Source organism: Gymnoscopelus braueri (assembly GCF_963280865.1).
Source record: "Gymnoscopelus braueri genome assembly, chromosome: 22".
NCBI lineage: Eukaryota > Metazoa > Chordata > Actinopteri > Myctophiformes > Myctophidae > Gymnoscopelus > Gymnoscopelus braueri.
In genome coordinates, this window is record NC_137624.1 from 14,772,534 (window position 1) to 14,797,314 (window position 24,781).

Consider the following 24,781-nt stretch of genomic DNA (forward strand, 5'->3'; position numbering starts at 1 on the left):
AGATTTGAAAAATGTGAAAGATGGAGGTTCTTCCTTGGCTTAGTGGGAATGTGCTGGCAAGGCAGCAATCGGGCGCTGCATTCATGATGTGTGGCATTTTGTGCAAAACAGGCCACCCCTCACAAATATTCAATCGGAATGGAATATGAGAAATGTGACAGATACTTCTTTATCACATGACTACCTGTGAGATAATGAATACTGATTTGTGTGAGGTTTGGAGAAAATCTGTAGGAGTAGTAACAAAAATGTGTTTAGCAAAAATCTGTCTCATGGTGGCGCTATAACTGGCCCATTTGGAGGAAAACAAATCAGTGGGGATTCTTCATTGGCCTACTAGGAGTGCGCGTAGAAAGTTTCCCGCCGATCGGTCTAGCGGTGCATGTAGCATGATGTGCAGAACGGGCCCCTCCAGCAAACTTTGAAAGCCAATCGTAGTCAATCGGAATAGAATCTGAAAAATCAGACAGGATCCATCTTGATCACATGGCTAAAGAGATAATGAGTACCAATTTGAGTGAGGTTTGGACAAAATCAGTAGGAGTAGTAGCAAACACTGTGTTTTGAAAAGAAAACGCAACATGGTGGAAAATGGGCATGGCTTATTTGGGGAGTTCTGTAATGATCCAAGGAAAGGGGGGAAAATAATCATGATTGCATGACCTACGAGTTATAGGCCAAAACGTGAATCGGCCTGTTATAGCGCCACCATGAGGCCGATTTAAAAAATGTAGGGTGGCATTTCTTCCTTGGCCTAGTGGGAATGTGTGTGCAAAGTTTTACGGTAACCGGATGCTGCATTCGGGATTTGAGGCATTTTGTTCAAAACGGTTAATCCCTGTAAACTATAACTCTTAGCCAATCAGGATGGAATCTGAACAATCTGACAGAGACTTCTTGATCACATGACTATAGAGATAATATGTACCGATTGGCGTGATGTTTAGCTAAAATTGGCCTCCTGGTGGCGCTGACAGGCCAATGTGAAAAATTGTCTCCTGGGAGTGTGTGTGCACAGTTTCATGCCAATCGGGACAACGGTGCCGGAGATTAGCTGTACACAGACGGATGGAAACACACACACACACACACGGATGGACGGACAGGGGCAAAAACATATCCTTCGGCCTGGCGGAGACAATAAGGTAGAAGGATTAAAAGAAGCAAGTCATTGACTCATCTGCAGTAGTGCAATCTAGTAGGAACCCATTCGGTTAAAAAAACAGGAAAAATATATAGTTTCTCCCCTATCTTACCTCCTGGGTGCTTCTGTGTTTATTCCTACTAACAACAACACTACATGTTTAGGGCAGTGGCGCTGACCTAAACACGTGAGAGATTATAGTGGGGTGCCAGGACACTCAGTCATTTCAAATTCATGTAAAAGTAAATTTTTCACTTCTAATTTGTAGATAATGGTCTATAGAACAATTTGGCTCGAAGATATATAAACCAGATTGAAACTTCTATTAGGCCTGGACAGTCAGTCATTTCAAGTTGTTGTGAAAGTTTACTTTTCACTTCTAATTTGAAGATAAGGGTCTATAGAACAATTTTAGTTAGAGTGTCAAGAAACCAGATTGAAATGTTTTTGTTTTTTTACCCATTTTCCAAAATGGCAACAATCGAAATTAGTCTACATGTAGGTCAGATTTCCAAAAATCTTAACCCTGAAGGCAAATTGTGTTTTATGGCATACATGGTTTTAGGGGTAATAAGGGGTGCTGGATCCAAATCTGCTGTATGCCCAGCTCAGAAATGGCTCAGAAAAGTCTGATAATGGCTCAAAATGGACCATTTAAAGGTGGCAGCCACCACTATGCTGAAATATATTTAAAACAACATATACTTTTGACTAAACCAGGTATAAACTGGATTTCATTTTGCTTTATTGGGTTTTCAACTTTATCCCATGACTTTATGACATATCTGCTGTACAATAAACTTACTTACAATATATGGATTTGAAAAGCTCCCGACCTGGGGATTGAGCTGGGCCATCCGGTGCATAGGGAAGATGGGCTACTCAGTGGGGATACAGTGAAGAGACATGGCCTATTATGGGCCAGGGTGTGAAGGTTGGTGCAAAGCTATCAGAACCCACTGTCTGGATGAGTGTAACAGGGCTATGGAGCCCCTCAGGTGGGTAGAGGGTGGTATGGAGTGGGTGGTGGGTTTGGAGGTAATAGGGGGTCTGGTTTATAAGTTTAGTGAGCCTAGGATGCCCCTCAGGTAAAGGGGAGTATGGGGGTCACTGGATAGATCCCTGGGCACTTGGAGCATGGAAGATCAAAGTTATGGGGACCAAGAAAGCACTCCATCGGCTGATTCCCTTTCCCATCTCATAACAGCTGCTAAAGAAATAATGCTGTAAAGTGGGGCACTTGTGAGCCCAGGAGGAGTGCTCATAGCCGGTTAGAGAGAGTGTTGATATGTGAGTTGTTTGCTGGTCATGGTGGTTCCAAGAACTCCATGTGGTTCATGGCTATGCGTACGGCCAACAGGGGTGTCCCTTTGTCTGTCTGGATCACTGGAAACGTTCATCCCAAGTGGACCTCCATGCGGATCTGCTGGCTCTTCCTATGCCCAAGATAGGTTATAGGATAGGATATCCCTATGTCAGACTGGCTCACAGGAGACTCTGGATGTTTCTAAGTAATATTACCAGTGGTCATCAGTGACTTATCATTATGGCATGGGCTGTAACAGGTGAATACAGAAAGCAATACTTGTCTGTCCGATAGCAGCAGGGACATGGCCCCTTGTGGGCCTGGAGGTTGGTTACACTAGGATCATATGGAGGAGAATGGAGCACAGGGCATCATGGACTGTTCACCTTTCCCCTTTAGCTGTTAAAAAGCTCCAGATAAAAAGCAACAAGCAAAGGTAAACCCTATCCCTGCTACACTCCGCCTCTACCCGTTCCTAGACACCCAGTAGACACTGTATGTTCTGACAGTTCTGCACTGATCTCCACACCCTCTCCAGGCCCATAAGGGGCCATGCCTCTTCACTGTATCCCCACTGATGAGCCCATCTAACTTATACTCTTAATGGCCCTGCTCAGCCCTCGAATCTGGAGCTTATTAAAACTGTACAGGGGAGAAGGGCCTGAAGGGGTACAACCCAGGACTCCCTGGACTTCCAGCTGTCACAGGTTCCCTTAGGCCTAATTTGTTCCAAATTGTTTGTAATATCCCCTATAAATGACAATTTACCCAATATACGTTTTAAACACATTCCTCACATTTGATCTCAAATCAGAATATGGGATTGGATTCTCCATATATGAAAACCTAAAAAGCTAAATTCAATCAAGTTTCTGCCTTGTGTAGTCAAAAATATGTTTTACGTAATATATTTCAGCATAGTGGTGGCCGCCATCTTTAAATGGTCAATTTTGAGCTGGGCATACAGCAGATTTGGATTCAGCACCACTTAATACCCCAAAAAACATGTATGCCATAAATTAATAGAAATCCTGCCTACATATTGAAAGACATTTAACATGCTGTTCTGGAATGATTTATCTTAAAATGGAAAGTAATACTACTACTACTAATAATAATGATAATAATTTACATAGCAAGACACTGTAATGTTAGTTATTCAAGTTGATATATGGGTAGTGGAGACAAAAATGGAAATTAATGCTATTCCGACACATACGTTAGCGCATAGACCTCTTCTGACTATTCTTGTGGAAATGTGCAGATAGCAGAAGAAATATTGTTTCTTTGGGAAATATGTGTGAAGTACCAGTTGCAACTCCTGATCCTGAATCCATAGATACCTCATTATGTTCATATTGGATAATCCAATCAAAAGTCATAACAGTTCCAATATTGTTCTATGGCTGGTGTGGGGTTGGGAACCGCTGACAGCCCCTAGAGGCCATTTTCTTTATCTGAGTGCTTGACCAGAAATGTTCTATAGACCCTTAACTTCAATTTAGTAGTGAAAAAGAAACTTTCACATCAATTTGAAATTAAAACAACAAATTACCCTACTATATCTATTTTTGGCGATATGCGCCAATACTGGAAAATGAAATGGGTAATATGCTTGAAGTACCAAATGCTACTCCTGATCCTGTATCCATACATATCTCATATGTTCAGATCGGATAATCCAGTCAAAAGTTACAATAGTTAACATATTTTGCTAGGGCTGGCAACTGCCGGCGCCCCCTAGAGGCCAATTCTTTATCTGGGTGAAAAAATCTTCGACCAGAATTGTTCTATAGACCCTTACCTTCAAATTAGTAGTGAAAACGAAACTTTTACATGAATCGTAAATTATTTTATTTTTTTACATTGACACGGAACCCCACTATTAGTAGTAGTGTAACACTAATCTCTCAAGAACAGATTCTGCAACTGCGTTGGAATCTGTCGGGGAGGTTCGTCATAACATGTGCGCATGGGCGTGCCTTCAGATCAGGAAGCAGGCCGCGCTTTACCCAATCAAATGTAGTGGGCGGGATTCACGTGTCCGTCGATCCTTCCCCCCTCGAAACAAACCGAAACTAATTTAACAATAGCGTCCGCGGAGCAGACAAAACCACGGAAAGATATTCACATTTTAACTTACTCTTTCATCATAGAAACAAGTGGGCTTATAACCAATACGATCCATGTTCTCTGGGAGAAGTGGTGTTAGTGTTCCGTGTAGAAATATTGTTAGTGGGAATGAAAACATAGTCGCACCAACCGGAAGTGATGCGCTGAAGGCATACAACAAACACCGGTTTCCTTGCGCTCTGGCGTTACGTTTTCTTCCGCCCAGAGCCAACAGACATAGAACAAACAGCAGAGGGCGCTGTTTTTCATTTTCAGTTGGCGATGGGTTCCCAGATTGGTGTAACACAAACCAGTGGTTGTGCCCTTGTCATTCTAGCAATCTATTCAGGGAATCTTTAGACATGGAACTAAAGGTTGGAAAACCACCCGTAATACTAATCCCTGCAGACCGGAGTTCGAAACCCTTCACTCGTTGAACTGCTGATCTGAGAATAAAGTGGATTTTTTTATACTCAGGCTTGCTGGACCATGTAATGCAGACTGACTCACTGTCTGGTTTATCCACTCAGTGGATGTGATTTAGAAATGATCCGCCACCTCCATACTAGCTGCATGATTGTGAAAGAGCGGCGGCTGTAGTCTAGCTGGTAGAGAGGCTGTCTGGTCATTTGAAGGTCACTGGTTCGCCTACCGGCTCGAGTCTATGTGTCGACGTGTCCCTAAGCAAGACCCTTAACCCCTAACTGCTCCTTCCTGAGAGCTTATCTTAACCATCTGAGCAACTATCACCTGGATAAAGCTGAAACGGAATTTCCCCGTTGACAAACAAGTAGAAGTAGTAGCATGTAGACATAGGCAGTTATTATGAACTGCTCTTTGACTCATATGGGTATTTGAAAGCACCCTGATGTTTGAGTGTGTACATATTTGTGCATGATGAGGAAGGCTGGCAGGTGATTATATTGGGGAGTGGAGTGTGGCCCATCTCCCATGAGGCCTGAGTGGTATATGTTGCCTTCCCCTTTACATGGCCACCCTGGATGGCCCTTGGGCTGGAATTGTTCAGTTGATTAATCTGGTATTTAGCTAAATCTTTGTACACATAGATTGGAAAATCCAAGGTTATTAATCCCCCCAAAAAACTCAGACGGCAGGTAGGGACATGTTGCCCTGAGCAAAGAATCCACAAAGACTTGAATTAATGTCACCTGCGTGCTCAATGTTAATGCATGAATGCAATACGGTGCAAGGGCTCGAAATGTAATGAGGAACGGAGAGCATTATCCTAGGACAAACAACTACAAAGTATTGTTAAGAATCGCCTGTGATTTGTGATGTTATTTGAATGTAAACTTATTCTTTCCAACTCCTTCCCTGTTTAGTTTATTATGTCATCCCCTGGGTTTTAACATCACAGCACTATGGATTGTGGGTTACTGCCTCAAGCAAAGTCTGCATCAATGCAGACTAACAGAAAGTGTGCAGTCCTAGTGCTAGTGGCTATTCAAACCTCACTCACCAACCAGCCAATGAACAATGTGACGTGTGTGTGCCTAACACATAATAATGCACATGCAGTGTTGTGCTAGTTACTGAAAACCAGTAACTAGTTACCATTACTAGTTACTTAATTTAAAAGTAACTCAGTTACTTTACTAGTTACTTACACCAAAAGGTAATGCGTTAATGTGAAAAGTAACTTTTTAGTTACTTAAAAAAAAAAAGGCTTTCATTATTGCCCTTATAGCCTTCATTTCAGTACTGTTATTGCATTGGAGAATAATACAATCTGTTGATCAACTTGACATGCATTTGCATCACTGAACTCTGCTAAGCAATATGGTCTATACCAGGGGTCGCGCTATAGGATTGGAATCTGCTGGTCCCAATGTCCGGAATGATTCAAATTTATCAGACATCTGATAAAATTATAAGCATTATGTTTAAGCATTAATTACAAGCAGGTGCGTAAATACAGCCTAACACTTAGGCCTACAGCATTATATTTTGGATTGAGCTATTTGAACATGAGCCATGATGAACGAGTAATATAAACATTTTATATACAGTAGCAGGGTCATCTTGCACAAATACATTAATTACCTACACTACCATTTGCGCCTGGCAATCTCCCATTGACTTGCATGTTAAATGATGGCTTTTCCCCTTAAAAATAATCGATTATTTCAGGAGCAAGAGCTTCAAAATCTCTTCTAAATCTAGTCAACAAGGCCTGCAGTAGGCTATGCACTGGACAAAATGTGCATGACATTATTTCAATAAACTAAAAACATGGGAAATGTTAGAGGGAGTAATAGCCATGGATACACGACGGTCGACTGTCACGACCGTCATGGATGAACTTCAACCTGGTGTTTGCACTTTCGCCATTTATGGCCCGTACATCTACATAAACGTTCATATTTTAAATATGAAGTGCTTATATTATGGCCACGGATGTTACATGTACAGTATAAACGGGCTCTCAGAAGTACCTGTATCATCCGTATTGTTAAAAAAAAAGCATTTTAATCTGATCGGTGGCCATTGTTTCCATATGCTTTCAACTGAGTGACCCTATCGGTTGGTAGGTGTATTGCACTCCAATACATTATGAGAAAATGGTCACTGATCGGATTAAAATGCTTTTCATTGAACAATACAGAATATACGGGTACTTTTGAGAGTACATAATCGTAACATCCGTGGCCATGGGGTAAGCACTTTATATTTGAAATCTGAACGTTTATATAGATGTACGGACCGTAAATGGAGAAAGTGCAAACACCAGGTTGAACACCAGTTTTCATGTACCGGGACTGCAGTAGCAGTTAATAAATAGACGAACAAATGAATTAATAATACTTTAACGTGCGGAATCTGATACAGGCAGCGCTGTGATTCTGAATTTTGTTACGATTACGGTGATTAGTAGCCTATTATTGACACCACCTGGGCGAGTGAGTCGTGTAACTTTCACGACGTTAAGCTGTGTGTGTTCAACAACACAGCCATGAAGCCTTGCAGTTTAAGTGCAGATTTCAGCTTGGGAAAAGCAGCCTCCAACGGGTTTGGGTACGTGGTTCATAGTCACCATTGCGTTATCGTGGTATTCAGGAAGTCCCAGAAACACACACACGCTGTTAAGAGAGAGAGAAAGAAAGAGCGAGAGAGAGAGAGAGAGAGAGAGAGAGAGAGAGAGAGAGAGAGAGAGAGAGAGAGAGAGCTTGCAAAGCCGCTCACAGCGCGTCTCCGCACACAGACTGGTGTAAAGTAAATAAGTACATTTACTCAAGTACTGTACTTAAGTACAATTCTCAGTCACTGTTCGCCTCGCTGTATATATATAAAAAATAAAGAAGTAATGCACCATGTAGTAACGGTAACTGAGTTACTGAAATTAAAAAAAGAATGCGTTAGAGTACTAGTTACTGAAAAAAGTTACGGTGTTACAGTAAGTAGTCCCAGTAAGTAGTCCCAACACTGTGCACATGCATATGTGGCATGTGCTATTTTATACTACATGTACATCGGTGTCGTGTTGTGAAAGTTGCCAATTTATAAGCTCAAGACGCGGTGTGAGCTTTTTGAAAATGTTTGACATTTTTTACTATAATGACACGCCCAAAATAAGGACGCCAGGTTGTAATGGTTACATCCTTTCGCTATTCTGTTACCAACAGTCTAGAGACAATAATGCTCTATGCCGTGGACACAAAGTACATCACACCATTCTGTCACCCTATCTCATGTTGAATTGTTTTGTTCTACCACTGGTAAGGTAGTCCTGCTCCCTAAGACAGATGGTTAATGAGGATCTTTAAATAAGCGACGCCTGGACAGACTCTAATAAGAGTAATAAGAATGCAAGGCCATGGATCTCAAACAACAGTCTATGCACATCTTCCACACGGTTGACTGTCAATATAGGCTGGGACACACCATATAGAATAGGATGCCAATTGCCAATAAGGAGACACTTATAGTAATGACTGTTCTCCTGTTTGAACCACCAGAATGTCAATGACCAAACATAAGTTTGCTTATTTGTTTAAGGTAAGGTGACTCTATGACCTTAAATCCACTAACTGCAGATATGATGTTTAAATGTTTAAAACTCTAGGCAAGGCAAGGATATCATTCAGCTATAAAGAAGAAAGCTGAAGTAGTAAGTAAGGTAGTTAAGAATTGAGGCTTACATGCTAACAACAAATGGTTAAATTAGATCAAACATTTTTGTCTCTGTTAGGACTGTCGGTTATCTGCTTGACCAGTAAGTACATCTGTTGATTTACTCTCATCTGCTTAAGTACATACTGATAGACTGACGCCTGTACACCATTATTCGAGCGGTATGTTGTTTTCATTCTGTTATTTTCCTATATCCTCTGGTCACCTCATGTGTGCAGTACTGTATATTCTCCATTTGTGTAATAACTTGCCGTGTGACACTGCCAGGTGTCATCTTCTTCTGATTGCCCGTGACTCAACTAAAAAATTACTCACAACTCTTAGTTAGTGTGAGACTCTTAGGACCACATGGAAAGTCAAGTAAATCTACATGCCCTCCATATATAATAATACATTTTATTTATAACACACTTTACATTCTTACGAATCTCAGAGTGCTACAATGAAAAGCAAGGCATAAAAACAGCATAGGCAACAAAACAATTATAATAGACCCAACTAGGCTAAACTAAAGGGGGCAAAATTTAGAAATTAAAACTTAGTACGAAAACAAAGTCCATAAAATCAGAAAAATGCTTTTTTTAAAAGGTAGGGTTTTAGTCCATTTTTAAAAGCATCAGTGGACTGTGGTGCTCTCAGGTGGTCTGGGAGGGCATTCCACAGACATGGGGCTGTGTGACAGAAGGCCCGGTCGCCCATGGTGCGGAGGTTGGTGTCAGGGACAACAAGAAGGTTGGTGTTGTTGGAGCGGAGGCTTCGGGTGGCGGGTTTTGGGGTGAGGAGTTCTTTGAGGTAGGGGGGGGGCGTTGCCGTAAATGCATTGATGGGTGAGTAGAGAAATCTTGTATTCGGTCCTGAAGGAGATGGGGAGCCAGTGAAGTGAGCGGAGGGTGGGTGTGATATGGTCATATTTTCGCACTCTCATCAGGACCCTAGCAGCGCTGTTTTGAATGTATTGGAGCCTTTGGAGGCTCTTGCTAGGGATCCCGATGAGTAGTGCATTGCAGTAATCCAGCCTGGAGGAGATGAAGGCGTGGACGAGTTTCTCAGCATCTGGCAGGGTGAGTGTGGAGCGGAGTGTGGAGATGTTCCTGAGGTGGAAAAAGGAGGTCTTACAGAGGTGTTTTATGTGTGCCTCGAAGGTGAGGTGCGGGTCCATTTTCACACCCAGGTTGGTGACTGTGGATGAGAGGGGGAGATTTTGACCGGAGAATGAGATGCTGGTTATGGGGCATGATTTGATCTGGTGGTGGGTGTCAATTAAGTTGGCTTCAGTCTTGGAGCTGTTTAACTGTAGGAAATTGAGGTTCATCCACGCCTTTATCTCCTCCAGGCAGGTGGTCAGTGTGGATGAAGGAGATGGTGCCGGCAGGTCTGCAGGGGGGGTGACGGAGATGGTGGTGGCTGGTTTGCGGGGGGGGGGGTCAATTTTGAGGTATAGTTGCGTGTCGTCGGCATAGCAGTGGAACGAGATGCCATGCTGACTGATGACGTGGCCGAGGGGGAGCATGTAGAGGGTGAAGAGTGTGGGGCCGAGTACGGATCCCTGGGGGACACCGCAGGTGACATGGTGTGTCCGGGATTTTTTTCCTCCCAGGGATACGCACTCGGTTCTTTCGGAGAGGTAGGAATGAAACCAGTTTAGAGCAGAGTCAGAGAGACCAATGGAGTGAAGGCAGTTGAGGAGGATGTCGTGGTGAACAGTGTCAAATGCTGCAGTCAAATCAAGCAGGATGAGGAGTGATGGGGAACCTGCATCCGCTGCCATCAGTAAGTCGTTTGTGACTCTTACTAGGGCTGTTTCCGTGCTATGGGCTGCACGGGAAACCAGACTGAAATTTTTCAGCAATGCTGTTTATGTCAAGGTGGTCCTGGAGTTGTGCTGCCACCACTTTTTCCAAAATTTGGAGAGAAAAGGGAGGTTGAGGTGAGTAGGTCATGCAGTTCAGGAATAAAGGCAGGGTTAGGTTTAGGTGGCCGGTATATGAGTAATACTGTCATGGGAAATGGGGGTTTACATTTGAAAGCAAGTGCATCAAACGATGACTGTGTAGGCAGAGGGAAAGGGGACAGATCCAGGTCGAGGCGGTGAAATACCGCTAAGCCGCCGCCACGACTAGTGCTGCGGGGTTTTACCAGGTATTTATAGCCGGTTGGACATGCTTCATTTAAGGATTGATAGACATCTGGGAGCTGCCAGGTCTCTGTTAGGCACATAATGTCTAGTCCTTTGTCCAAAATGTGGTCGTTAATAATGTTGAGAAGGTCCATTTTTACAGTAGTTGGGGTGATGTATTTCTGTAGGGGGCGAAGTAGTGTGAGATCCACTCCACGTTTTCCATGCTGTTTGAGATCCACTCCGCGTTTTCCATGCTGCTTGGAGTGTGGCAGCCTCGCAGAGCTGCTACAACATCCAAGTGCGCCGACGTTCTGATGACGCAATCGAGGTGCGACGGAGCGGGGAGCAGAACAGATGGTTGTAATGGAGTGGGTAGGCTGAGTGTACACAAACTTTCGGCGGGTGCTTCTGTGAGTGTAACGGGGTCGACGTAGGATTCCAAGTTGTTTGATGAATGAGATGCATTTTGGAATAGTGCCGTTATTGAGTCCCAGTAGGAGTGAGGTAGAGTATTTGAGCATATTTACGGAGTATGAGAAGTTGAACCTGGAGTTAGCCATTAGCCTGGTTAGCTGCGGCCACCGGTCGCCTGTCGACTGAGTGGCTGCAGCTACCGGCAGGTGGGTAGGAGGCACCGAGGGACAGCTGGGAGGCTGTCCGGGAATAGACCTCAGCAGTAGCCACCTTAGCAGCAGAATCCAGGAGGTTATGGAGGACTGGAACAGCGGGTTGTCGGCAGCTGTTAGCCGCGTTGAACAACCGACGGCCGCACCGGGGACAGCTGGAGGGCTGCCCGGGTTATTGAAGCTCTACAGCGCTGGACGGAGATGGAGGTGTCCAGGCAAATAACTGTCAACAGCGGGAGACTGGTCCGACGCTTGCCGGAATTGGAGAACGTCGGCAGCAGGTAGGAAGGACAGTAGTCTCCGTTCGTGTTGGACATACACAATGTCCACTAACAGATGTAGTCAGTGGCATCCACTGTGCAAAAATAAAAGGGCTAAACTCACTACAAAAGCTAAACTTTAAAACTCTAAAAAGTTAAAACAAATCACATAGAAGCTAGCTAGGGGTTGGAGAAGCGGCGAACAAACAGCGCCAGCGTCCTCTCACAACCAGCGTCCTCTCACCAGATATATGAATGTGAAGCCATTGCATACCACATTTGAAATATAATTACGTTAATCCCATTGAAATCGAGAGTCACATTTTTAAGACACAAGAGACGTGACCAACTTGTGAACTATGTGAGAGCTTTATTTTTTAGCATAAGGAGTGACTCTCCTCACTCAAGGACATTCCACTATTGAGATGAGCTAAAGTCAAGAGTCTGATGCGGCTACCCAGGGTTCAATTTGTAAAAATAGATCTACAAGCTCACAAATGCATAGATATGTATACTCTAAATAATGAATGCAATTTTCCAGGGTAAACAGAGTTCATAAATCAGCTTGCAGGGGTTTGTTGTCTCCGCCAGGCCGAAAGGCATGGCGAGAGAGTATGTTTTACCCCCTGTCTGTCCGTCCGTCCGTCCGTCCGTGTGTGTGTGTGTGTGTGTGTGTGTGTGTGTGTGTGTGTGTGTGTGTGTGTGTGTGTGTGTGTGTGTGTGTGTGTGTGTGTGTGTGTGTGTGTGTGTGTGTGTGTGTGTGTGTGTGTGTCCATCCGTGTGTCATTCTGTCATTTTGTGTACAGCTAATCTCTGGCACCGCTGCGAAACTGTGCACACACACTCCCTGGATGCCAGAGCAGAACCTCTGCTTAACATTTTTCACATGGGCCTTTTACAGCGCCGCCAGGAGGCCGATTTGTGCAAAACACATTTTTGGACAGTACTCCTACAGATTTTGGCCAAAAATCCCGCAAATCGGTACACAGTATCTCTATAGTCATTAAAAGAAACGGCTAATTTCAGATTCTTCATATTCCATCCTGATTGGCAAAAATGTACATGTAATGTTTGCAGGAGTGGCCCGTTTTGAACAAAATGCCGCAAATCATGAACGCAGCGTCCGATTGCGGTGAAACTTTGAATGCACATTTGCACTACGTTGAGGAACAAATGCCATCCTTTTAACATTGGCCTGTTATAGCGCCACCAGCAGGTCAAATTTAGCACAACAAATTTTTTGATCAAAATGCCTCAAATCATGCATGCAGTGTCCGATTGCCGTGCACGGCCTAGGAATAAATGGCACCCTTTTCACATTGGCCTATTATAGCGCCACCAGGAGGCCAAAATAACCTACCTGTGCTCCGAGGAGCACTTATTCTAGTTTCCATTGAGAATGATGGTATTATACGGTTAAAGCAACATGCAGAAACATTTTAATGCTCTCTATAGCCTAGCTTTGCAGATCAGTTAGTATACTGAACTACAGGCTACCTTTTGGTGAGTGACACCGCCATGCTATGGTGTATAAACTATTCTTAAGTCTTCTCTTTGATCATGGTGAATTGGTCTCTGAGAGGATTAAACTGTCATATTAGACAAATTCTACTCTGAGGGGAATCATATATTCTCCAAGTGATACCATAACTTTTTGCTTCCAGCCACTGTGTGGCAACATGAGTGAAACATGCAAAGCCCACTGTATTTATAACTCGGTTTTTGGTTGTCATGCTTGACACATATCAGAAGCCGTCCGAGTGACAGAAAAGTGACAGATCTATGATCCTGCCAAAAGAAAAATAATCTGGACAATAAAAAAAAAAAATGGACATTTACTGGACATTTACTTCAGATACGTATGACTGAACTGTGGCGTTTTCTCACTGATCGTAGCCTGCTGCCATGCCTGATGCTTAATTCATGTCTGTCGTACGACAATGTTACACGCAGAAAATAGCAGGTCTACATTTTCAGCACGTGGAAATAAGTGTCTAGCCAGTGTCTAATGTACCTGTCACTAGTAGCCTGCTGCCATGCCTGATGCTTAATTCATGTCTGTCGTACGACAATGTTACACGCAGAAAATAGCAGGTCTACATTTTCAGCACGTGGAAATAAGTGTCTAGCCAGTGTCTAATGTACCTGTCACTAGTTGTCAGTCAACTGTTACAATGAACCTTTGGCACACCTTTACACTTGCTTCCTATTGCGTCATATACACTATGGGAGAATAGGGAGCAATATCCAACTCACAACAAGACGCAGTGATGGAATAAGTACTTAAGTAAAAGTATCAATACCACAATGTGGAACTACTCTGTTACAAGTAAAAGTCCAGTATTCAAAATGTACTTGAGTAAAAGTACAAATGTATTGCATCAATATATACTTAAAAGTATTATGCAGAATGTCCCATTTCACAAGTTCAGTATGTGTAAAAAATCTTTTGAAAATAGCAGATCTACAAGCGCACAACGCGCCACTGTGAGCTTGTAGATCGGCTATTTTCAAATAGCCAAAGTACAGTATTATAGGGTTGCTTAATGTACGTTTTGTAACAATATTCAAAATCTTCAAAGTAACTAGTAACTAAAGTTTTTAAATAATTGAAGTGGAGTAAAACAATATTTGTAAAACAAAAAAATTGTATTAGGAGAACAGGTGTGGTTCATTCAGTCATCACTTTAAGGATTGAGGACCAGTGTTTTCCACATGATCGCCACACGAGTGACGGCTTGGAGGGAACGTGATGAATGGCTCGGTGCTCCAGCTGTCACCATTGTCTAACAACAAGACAAGCGGAGTTGGAGTTGTTCCGGTGAGCTGAGTGTATTTGTACTCAGGTTCTTAATGAGCCTCCTGGGTTCCCCATTGTTATTTTTCATCCATCCAACCCCTTCTAGCTCTGGTGAAACATTGAAATTATTTCATAAATATTAATGAGCTCTCCTAACAAAGGCCATGGGGATGGTGACGATGAGAAGTCAAGGTATGGTATGGCTGCAGCCTGGGGTTATAACAATGTGTGAGCGATCAATAAACTCATTCAGTCTTATCTAATACAGAGCTAATGTTTTATCAGTTCCTTATCACTGCCATCAAAGTGTCAGGAGCTTTTACACAAACACTATACGCACACACACGCGCACACACACGCGCACACACACACTTAAAGTTCACGGACAAAAAGACAGGGTGCCTCTTGCTCAGCCCCTATGAATTACACATATTAAACATATTATTGTACCATTAACCATTTTAATGATTTATAAATATTTGATTATGGATGATTTATTATGGACGTTCCTAATGTACCCTAAGCCACCTAGTGTTGACATGCAGCCGTGATGTGACTGCATGATTAAAGGACAGGTACAGTGTCGTGGTAGTATGTACTGTACAACCGACAGGCAGCCAACACAGTGAGTGGTAAAACGTTGGGCACATTTTTGCAAAATATGTAACTTGTTATGGATACAATTCAATTCATAACACGTTCATTTTGCTTGCTACCAATTCCGGGTGCCTGATGCAGTGTCCAGCCAGCCTCATCCTTCTTTCTCTGACCTTTTGTCTATGACCCGTGGTGTTGGTCCCCGTAGAGTTTATTCTTACATACCGTACTTTTGTTTGTACTTTATTTGCATGGGTGTATTTGTGCGTGTGGATTATTTTTTTTTTTAAGAAAAAACAACAGCTTGCACATACACTGGAGGTTTGGTGCAGGACCAATGAAAATCACAGGCAATAAAAAAGATAAAGGCCGAGTTTTAAGATGGGTGTGGCGGTCCGATTAAGGGCGCTGGACGTAGGGGGTGAACAGATACTGTAGTACTGGCTAGCTGATACCATTTGTTCCCATTAGCATTACTACAACATGCTAATAAACTTACAGTGGACATTTGTTTCTAAGTAACCATAGTGCATTTTTAGACGGGTGACGAAGTCTCCCAGTCTCAGTAAAGACTTTTAAAAGAATTCCAAGTATGCAGCCTTAGCCCCGCCCACCTATTTATATGAATGGAAGTGAACGCCCACAATTCAAGTCCATGTACCACACCTCCTCAAGTCCATCTGTGCTTATTACCAAGATGTTTTACTGTACCAATTCTTAATAGTTAAATGTTGAAATAGAATACCAATCAATTGTAATGTAAACATTACAAATGTAATAACAAATTCTAAACAACTTCTTATCAGGTAACAACTACATATTCTTGTAACTCATGTCTTGCATTACCAATGCTGGCCAAATCAATCAACTACATGGCAGAAAACACAAGCATCACACATCCCACTACCCACTACATGCCTGACATCGCAACAAAAAAAACTCTGACAGACGTACAGGGACTGACCTGCTTCACACTGTCACCCGTCTACACATGACATCTTATGTCATACGTCCTTGTTCAACTATTTGACGACCAGTACCTCTGACCGTGGTACGTATTTTTTATATTGGTATTGGTGTGTGCTATCTAGGTGGTAAATGTCACCCAAGGTAGCGTCAACGCTCGGCTGGAGGCTAGGCACTCTCTCCATAGGAAAACTATAGACACCATTACCACACGTGACACCTGCTTTAAAGGTCAGCCTGATTGGGGAGTATAGTGATGTGAAAGGGAGAAGCATGTGGAAGGTCTAGGGATCATTGTGCAACAGATTCAAAATGTAATGGTGCTGTTTTCAAGGTGGTTCAAGGTCATTTAAACCCTAACAAACATCTACTTTCCTATTAGCCTCATGTATGGCATATAATTAACACACCTGCCTCTGCAACCATACATTTGCTTTGCTTTGCTTTGCTTACATCCCAAATGGCAAAGTTAACAATCCCATTGGAGATGTCTTGCTAGGGTTCCCATATAGCATTCTTGTATGGTGTGACCAGGTGGTAAAACTACAGTGTATATTTACTTAATTATTCATTTGGACTACCCTAAAAAAGAAATTCTATTTGCGTTACAATAACTAGACACATTCATGTTGGCGCCTATCTATAATACATCTCTATCATCACACAGTGAAGCCGCTTTAATGTATTCATAACTTGCATTACTGTAGGCTATATTAAGTGAGCCACAAATATAACCTAGGCATAGCATATTGAAGGACACTCAATGAATGCAGCTCGCATAAATATTCATATACATTATGACCTGGTTGCTATCTCTATCTAAATTACTTGGCCGCACTCAGTCCAAACCTCAGTGGATATATATTTACTAGACCATGCCCGTCGGGGGATATGAGCACCCAAAGTATGTGCAGTGTGGGTTATGCGCTGTGCACAGACAGTACTGTATATCAGGGATGGAAAGTGTACTAACACAAGCACGCACATGCGCGCACACACACACACACACACACACACACACACACACACACACACACACACACACACACACACACACACACACACACACACACACACACACACACACACACACACACACACACACACACACACACACACACACACACACACACACACACACACATACATTAACATGCTTCAGTGCATTGCTGTCCCCAGGTAGGATTACGTCCTGCATGTTAAAGCCCTCTCCACTGTGACAGGTAGACCACATGCTCCTCCCTGCCGCCCGTTTCTCTGTCGGAGAGAATTAAGTTGCAATTCCATCATACTCAAAGCACTCTGCAATAAAGAATGAGACCTTTGGTGCGCGCTGACCAAACTCCTTCCACCGCTACCAAACTGTCCGATATATCAGTTTCACAGGGAACCGCAAAAAAAAGTCCAATTGCATTTCACTGAAAATACAATTTAGACGGCCCATTGAATTCTCGCCAGTATATCTGCCGCTTGTCTGCCATTTTGTATCAGTCTGTCTATAAAATTCTCTATTTGTCTCTCTCTCTCTCTCTCTCTCTCTCTCTCTCTCTCTCTCTCTCTCTCGCTCTGTGTCTGTTTCTATTGGTCTCTCTTTGCATCTGTCTCTGTCGATCTCTCAGCTCTTAGCTCTGTTTATGTTCTCTCTTGTCTTTATCGTTCTCCTTTTTCGGGTCACATTCAGGGCATCTTGGAAATCTTCTCATGCAGGGAACCTTGCAATAAATATATTCCCCTCTACAGTTTGTCTCTATCCTACTTTCTCCTTTGCATTATTATGTTCAAGAAGGGGAAGACGCTGCTGCAAAAAAATGCAAGTCACTTTCATGACTTGTGGATAATTATGCAGCAATACTTGTGACTTGTCTGAGGTCATTATCTGTTTAGTTGATGCTACAGTACGTGGCTGAAAATATGTCTTTATATTGAAATATCTTGCATTTCTGAGACTGTAAGGGGGTGAAATGTCATGTCTGGGTTGGGTGACTGCTTCTTTATACCCAGACACAGCATTCAAAATGAGAAAGGCTTTACTCCGCCGTAATTTCATCCCACTATAGAAACTGCCTTCTCACAGTGTCCCAATCCTCCAAGGTCAGGCAAATGGCAACGTACTAAAAGAAAGTTTCTAGTGATCATTAATATGGTCCTCTTTAACCCTTCCATTGTGTTAGGGTCTTTTTTGACCCATTTTCAAGTTTGAATAGGTAAAAAGAACCCTTTACATTTCTTTATTGGAACGAGGCTTCATGATATCCTCAGAAATAGCCATTTTAACGCAACAAAATTATTTATCATCATTTTAATTAATTCTGATGGTCTCAAAAAAAAAAAGTGACACTTGTGGTGTTAGGGTCCGAAATGACCCAGCAAAAAAGTGTGGCTCAATTCCCCCCCAAATTGTCAATATTCAATGTTTACATGTTTGAGAGTGAGAGAGACTTGTCCTCAATTAGCATTTGCTATCAGGAGTAAAATAAAGTTTGAGTTTATGAAAAGTAAATGACTTTTTACCTTCTATGGTATACGTGGTCATTTCGGACCCTAACACCACTAGTGTCACTATTTTTAATAATTAAAAAAAAAAAAAGTTACAAAACGAAAACAAGTATTTTTTTTTCTTTTTTGCAATTGTGTTCTAATTATTATTCTTAATTATTCTATTATAGCTAGATAACATCATTATCCATTGCCTTCATTATAGGACATTTAATGAGTGAATTTTAACATTTTTATAATAGAAAACGAGATATATTGAAAGATGAAACCCTAGCCCTAACCCAACATAATATTTTAAAAAGTGTTTACATGGATATGAATGCATTACAAGTCAGCTATGAGGTGGGAGAAAAAAAATTATGAAAATACTTATTTTTTGAGTATTTTGGGCTGATTTAATTCACGCGCTAACACCACAAGTGGATGCAGTTTTCTAACACAATGCAAGGGTTAAATACATACAACACTGAGTTTTAATTTAACTCTGAAAGTGTACAAATGTTATTTGTTCGGAATTACAAATGGATAAATTGACCCTGAGGATTTTAGTGTGTAGTAGTATTGACCGTGCCAAAATGAAACTGTTTTCTTGAGCCTGTCTCTTGTGATTCATTTGGACGCAAATATGTTTTGTTTGAAACAAAGCATCTGTGTCTGATTGTGTTTGCCTGAAATGGCTGGCTGAGGTTAATCCATACTTTGTTGCTTGCTGCCTTTCACTCACCAAAATGTGTTTTCGATTACACTTATTTCAGTTTCATTTTTGCCACTGAATTCTAGGAGAGGACATTTTTGAATGGTTCCCCTACAAATCACTTATGACACTGATGTCTACATTGGCATTTTGGTTCACTAAGTGCAACGTCGTTCTCTTCCTCATTCCAACCAAAAGTAGGATTGGACACCTTCAACTTTGGCTATTTGTGGACAAATATGACCTCCATCTATTACATGTACCGTCCACAGACATAACTATTGCTGCCATTTTTGGGGCGCTGACCATGAGCCCAGCCTATTGAATGTGGAAGACGTCACGTCACGGCAGTGAGGTAGTGTAGGTGGAGGGAGTTCTTCCCAGGTGGAGATTACATAATCAACGGCTGCTGAATACGCTTCAGTTATTCTCAGAACAAGTGGTGTAAAGTAACTAAGTACATTTACTCAAGTAAGAACTGTACTTAAGTCCAATTTTGAGGTATTTGTACTTTACTTGAGTATTTCCAATATCCAATACTTTTACTTGTACTCCACTACATCTCAGAGGCAAATGTTGTACTTTTACTTAAAACATACATTAACTACTTCAGCCCTATATACATTTCGCGATGCGACACATTGTGAGCTCAGGGCATTAGATACATGTATCCAACACATACCCAATCCCCGGTGTTTATTTACCTCCGAAGAGTGTACAAATAGAATCAAATGTACAGCTCCATCTGGTTCCTCATGGGGTTTATTTGGTTTAATTTGTACACTCTTAAATAAGGGCATGAACTCTAAGCAGACCTTCTTTGAAACTTGCACCACTGGACGACATACACCGCCGGCTAGTGCAAGGTTCAGTGGTGCCCATGCCAGCGATCATATAGTTGGTATTCTGTAGCTCGGCTGGCAAAATGACTCTTGACAACTGACGAATGTAATGACTAACAAGGTGAGTGTGTCCTGGTCGCTAAGTGAACAGCCCATTAGGGATGCAGTTGTACAGTCAATCTTGCATTGAGGGAGCAAACTGGGCTCATGTCGGGCAGTGACATTGGAAACTAGTTACAACCAACTCTTTTTCACAAGGAACAACTGCAGCACGGCTGCTTTCACACAGGGTTTTAGGTCCTTCCATTCCGTCAAGAGAACGGAACGAAAATTATTTCAAACCACTTTGACCTGTGGTCTCCCACCAAAATGGCAAATCATTCTAACATTGGCCTCCCGTTATTGGCATGTACAATCTACACTGATCACAGGATTCATTTCCTTATCAGCACACCTCCATAATATAACAATCTCTCATAGCGTGACACTGAGTGCCGCGCTATGAACTTGTAGATCTGCTATCTTTTGAAAACTCGTGAAAATGTGTGCAATGTATATGTATATATATTTTTAAAGCGGACATTTGTAACTCAAATCTTTGCTTCTGGGGGGTCCCTGGAACAAAATATTTTCAGATGGGTGCCCACGGCCATCATTTTTCGAAGTCTTTGACATGAAAAATGTTTGAGAACCACTGATATTATAGCAAAACTGTTAGGATTTAGAAGACATTTGTAGAACCCCCAGAAGCAAAGATTTGAGTTACAAATGTCCGCTTAAAAAATGTAGATATATTCAAACTAAAGATTTGCACAACTTTTCACGATTTTTCACCTCAAAAAAATTAATGATCTACAAGCTCATAGTGCTGCACTCGGTGCCGTGCCATGAGCTTTTATATCTGCTATTTTTGAATTGCCAAAGAAATCTAAAAATGGCACAGATGCGTTCCCGGTCTTAAGGGGTAATGTCTTATTGTCTTTGTCAGTGTCCTGCTAGTCTCCTGGCTGCTATATACAGTAGCTTAATTACCAGTGCATAAGAACTCCAGACAAAATGAACTATTGCGTTCTCGTGTTTTGATTATTATTATTTTGTCAGAAATTCATTGTGTTTATGTATTCAGTACTTTTATACATTTATACCATAAGTAAATACTAAAGTCAAATGGTGTCACAAATGACACATGAATCCTACAGTTGGTGAAAGATGAGGCAAGCATGTATCAAACACACTGAATACACAGATTCAGTGGTATCAGCAGTCAGGCAGGCAGGCCAGGAGACAGCTGTATTAAAGTCAGCGAGACAGACGAGCAGCTAGACAGATAAGACAACAGATAGGCCAGGCTGTAGCACTGTGATCATAGAGTTCAGCATTGTGTTCACCTCTGGGGATATCCTATAGGTGGTCGGATGGACGGACAGACCACACCAAAGGCATGTCAGATCTCCAGCAAATATCACCACTGAGCTCAACGTCGTTTTCAACCCTGAGGACATCCAGATGAAACTGTTGAGGCAGTGAGCTGTGTAATGGAAGCTGACAGGCACGGAAGGTGATATAATTTGGATCCTCAGAGAGCAGTATAGAGGGTACCTCCGAGGAAACACAAAAGAAGCGAGGAAACAGCTTCCGCAAAAGAAAAAGACTAGAATTGGCTACCTGTTGAACGTGTTAACCTGGAGAATGATTTATTGTCTTGCACTGTGCACACTATATTAAATTGTCTGGTACTGTACATAACAGACGGTATATGGGCTATGTGAACAGCTGCCGCTGTGGGGAGTGTTTAGCAGCAGAAGCCATTTACCACTTTGGTTCAACTCCCTGTGACAGGTGCGTGAGCATACTCTGTGCCCAAGTGTAGAAAGGGACCCGAAGGTGGGACCATCAGGTACAGATGGTACCCGGCTGTAGTGAATTCTTGCAGATCAATTGTATATGAGTTGCAGTGAGGTCCCTGTTCAGAGTCTATTGATTGTTCTTATTTAAACAAAAGTGACAAACATACAGGCTCAGTGGTTGTCACTAAGGTTTCAGAGGCACTTAATTGCCCGTCGGGCAAGTACAGGTCATGTTCTACTCGCCCAAAGGCCACTTGCCGAAAAGTAAATCGTAAAAGGTACATTTTGAATTGCCGTTCACTTTAATACTTATTTTTTTTACTTTACTTGTGAATTCTGGGGCTGCGTGATATGGACATACCTCAATATTTATGCCAAATATTTCAATAGCTATACAATATGACTATGGGTTCACACTTGTTGTAGCAACAGTTAAAACAAAACCTTGTCACGGTGCGAACTAAGGAACACGGACCCAATTGCAGGAGGCGCAGGAAATAAACACTATACTATACAAATAACAGAACAAAAAGGTACACCTCAACAAGAGGGTATTTAACACAGTGACCCAGACACAGGGAGAATACTTTCAACAAACCAAACACAGCACCACTCACGTCGTGGCATAGAATTATAACAAGGCCCTGAGCCAACAAAGGGAGTCCACTTAAATAAGGAAGTCATTAGGTCAAACAGCACACAGCTGGGCACGCAGGCGGGTTCAGTTTCACAATCAAGGAACAAAAGGGGGGCGGGGAAGGGCCGAGCAGAGAACAGGCCCAGACTGTGACACCCCTGCGTATTAGGTCAACTGTGCTAACTTATTTTAAATTCCACAGACATCTTGTGTTCCGTTCATAGCAAAATAAAGACAGTTGCTTCCCCGCTCAAACACACAACCTGAACACAAACTCCACTTGCCCGAACGTTTTACTTACTTGCCACGGGCAGTCGGGCAACCGTTAGTGTCAACCCCTGCATACAGTATACAGTAGAGCTCCAGTTTGAATCCCTATAGTCATCTATGAGCTGAGAGGTAGAACACTGAGATGAACAAGGTCATGTACCGCTTCTTATTGTTTTGGTTCTATTAGCCGCTTAGTAGTTACAACATTGTTAATAGTACCACTTTTGCTATTTTCACAGAATCTTTCTTCACCTTTTTTCGCTGAATGTTTGCTTATTTTCACTGTTTGCCTGTTTCTCGCCAAATGTTTGCCTAGTAAGATATGCAAATAATAGGGATGCTATAGCGTCCCCATAGCCACTTCTTTTTTTTTGCTCTCCTTAGTTGACCGGGGTCCCCCAGGGCTCTACACTATAGGGACGCTATAGTATTTCCCTCTACACTGAATCTCTTCGCCGAAAATACAAACACGCCGTGCTGTATATAGAGCCTGTTGTGCCTAGCTAATTTCTTTTTTACACTGTGTGCCTCTTTAGCACAGGTGAATTTCAGTCACCAATCTGTTGTGCAAACAGTTTGTCATCCACAGTAATGTCACCAACTGGCTGCTGTAATTTGTTTGTTTGGGCCATTACTTCTGGCCTGCACCATGCATATTACTCCTTCCATCATAGTGTGGAGCAGCTCCGACAGGCACAGATGTAAGATGTTATGAAAGGCATTAACCCATTTAGACCGGGAAAGAATCTGTAGTCATTTTTAGATTTCTTTGGGCTATTCAAAAATAGCAGATATACAAGCTCATAGTGCCACACTACGAGCTTGTAGATTGCTATTTTTGGAAAATCGTGAAAAATTGTGCAAAACCTTTAACTCCAATCTTTGCTTCTGGGGTCCCTGGAACAAAATATTTTGAGATGGGGGTGGGGGCGTGGACAAATACATATCATTTTGGGGGTCCTTGACATGAAAAAAGCTTGAGAACCACTGATATTATAGCAACATAAGTTTAAAAAATAAAAAATAGGATTTAGAAGACCTATATATATATTCAAAGATTTGCACACATTATCACGATTCTTAAAAAATAAATAGCAGATCTACAAGCTCCTAGCGCGGCACTCGGTGCTGCGCTATGAGCTTGTATATCTGCTATTTTTGAATAGCCAAAGAAATCTAAAAATGACACACAGATGCGTTCCCGGTCTTAATGGGTTAAGCCTCCACCCCACCTCTCTAAGCCCCTCCGCATCCCCCCCCCCAACAGCTTGCGGAGAATGATGACTTGTGTGGATTGGTGCAGGGTGCTGCTTGCTTGGAAACATATACACACACAGGCCAATAATGAGGATATGATTTCACGCTCCTCCTGGGCCAGGGAGAGAGGGAGCACGGAGGAGAGGAGAGGAGAAGTAGATGAGAAGGAGGAGATAATGGCGTTTCTCTGGAGGTCTTATCTTCAGCTTCCTGAGACGTCATATATGGACCCACAGGCAAAAGAAGCATGAGCATCTGGCCTGTGCTACACTGGATGGAGGGAGGGAGGGAGAGAGAGAGTGAAGTGAGAAAATTATTGAGAGAGAGGGGGGGGGGGGAGTGAGAGAGAGGGAGAGAGGGGGGGAGAGAGGGAGATCCAGCAAGAGAGGGAAGGAAGGATAGATCAAGGGCTCCATCCCAGTTCTAGGAATGGAAATGAAAACCAGAAACAACTAAGCATACTTTACTAGGAGCAGAAACAAAATGGAAACATAATCATCATCATTAATTGTTCAGAAGAGAAATGTTCATTTGAAATGACCAGTTATATAACATTCATTCTTTCTTTCTATCTTGCTGGTTTAGCAACGTGTTGGGGGGGTGGAACGTTAAAACAGAAACGTTTAAATATTGGTTATGCTCGGAACTAACCAATT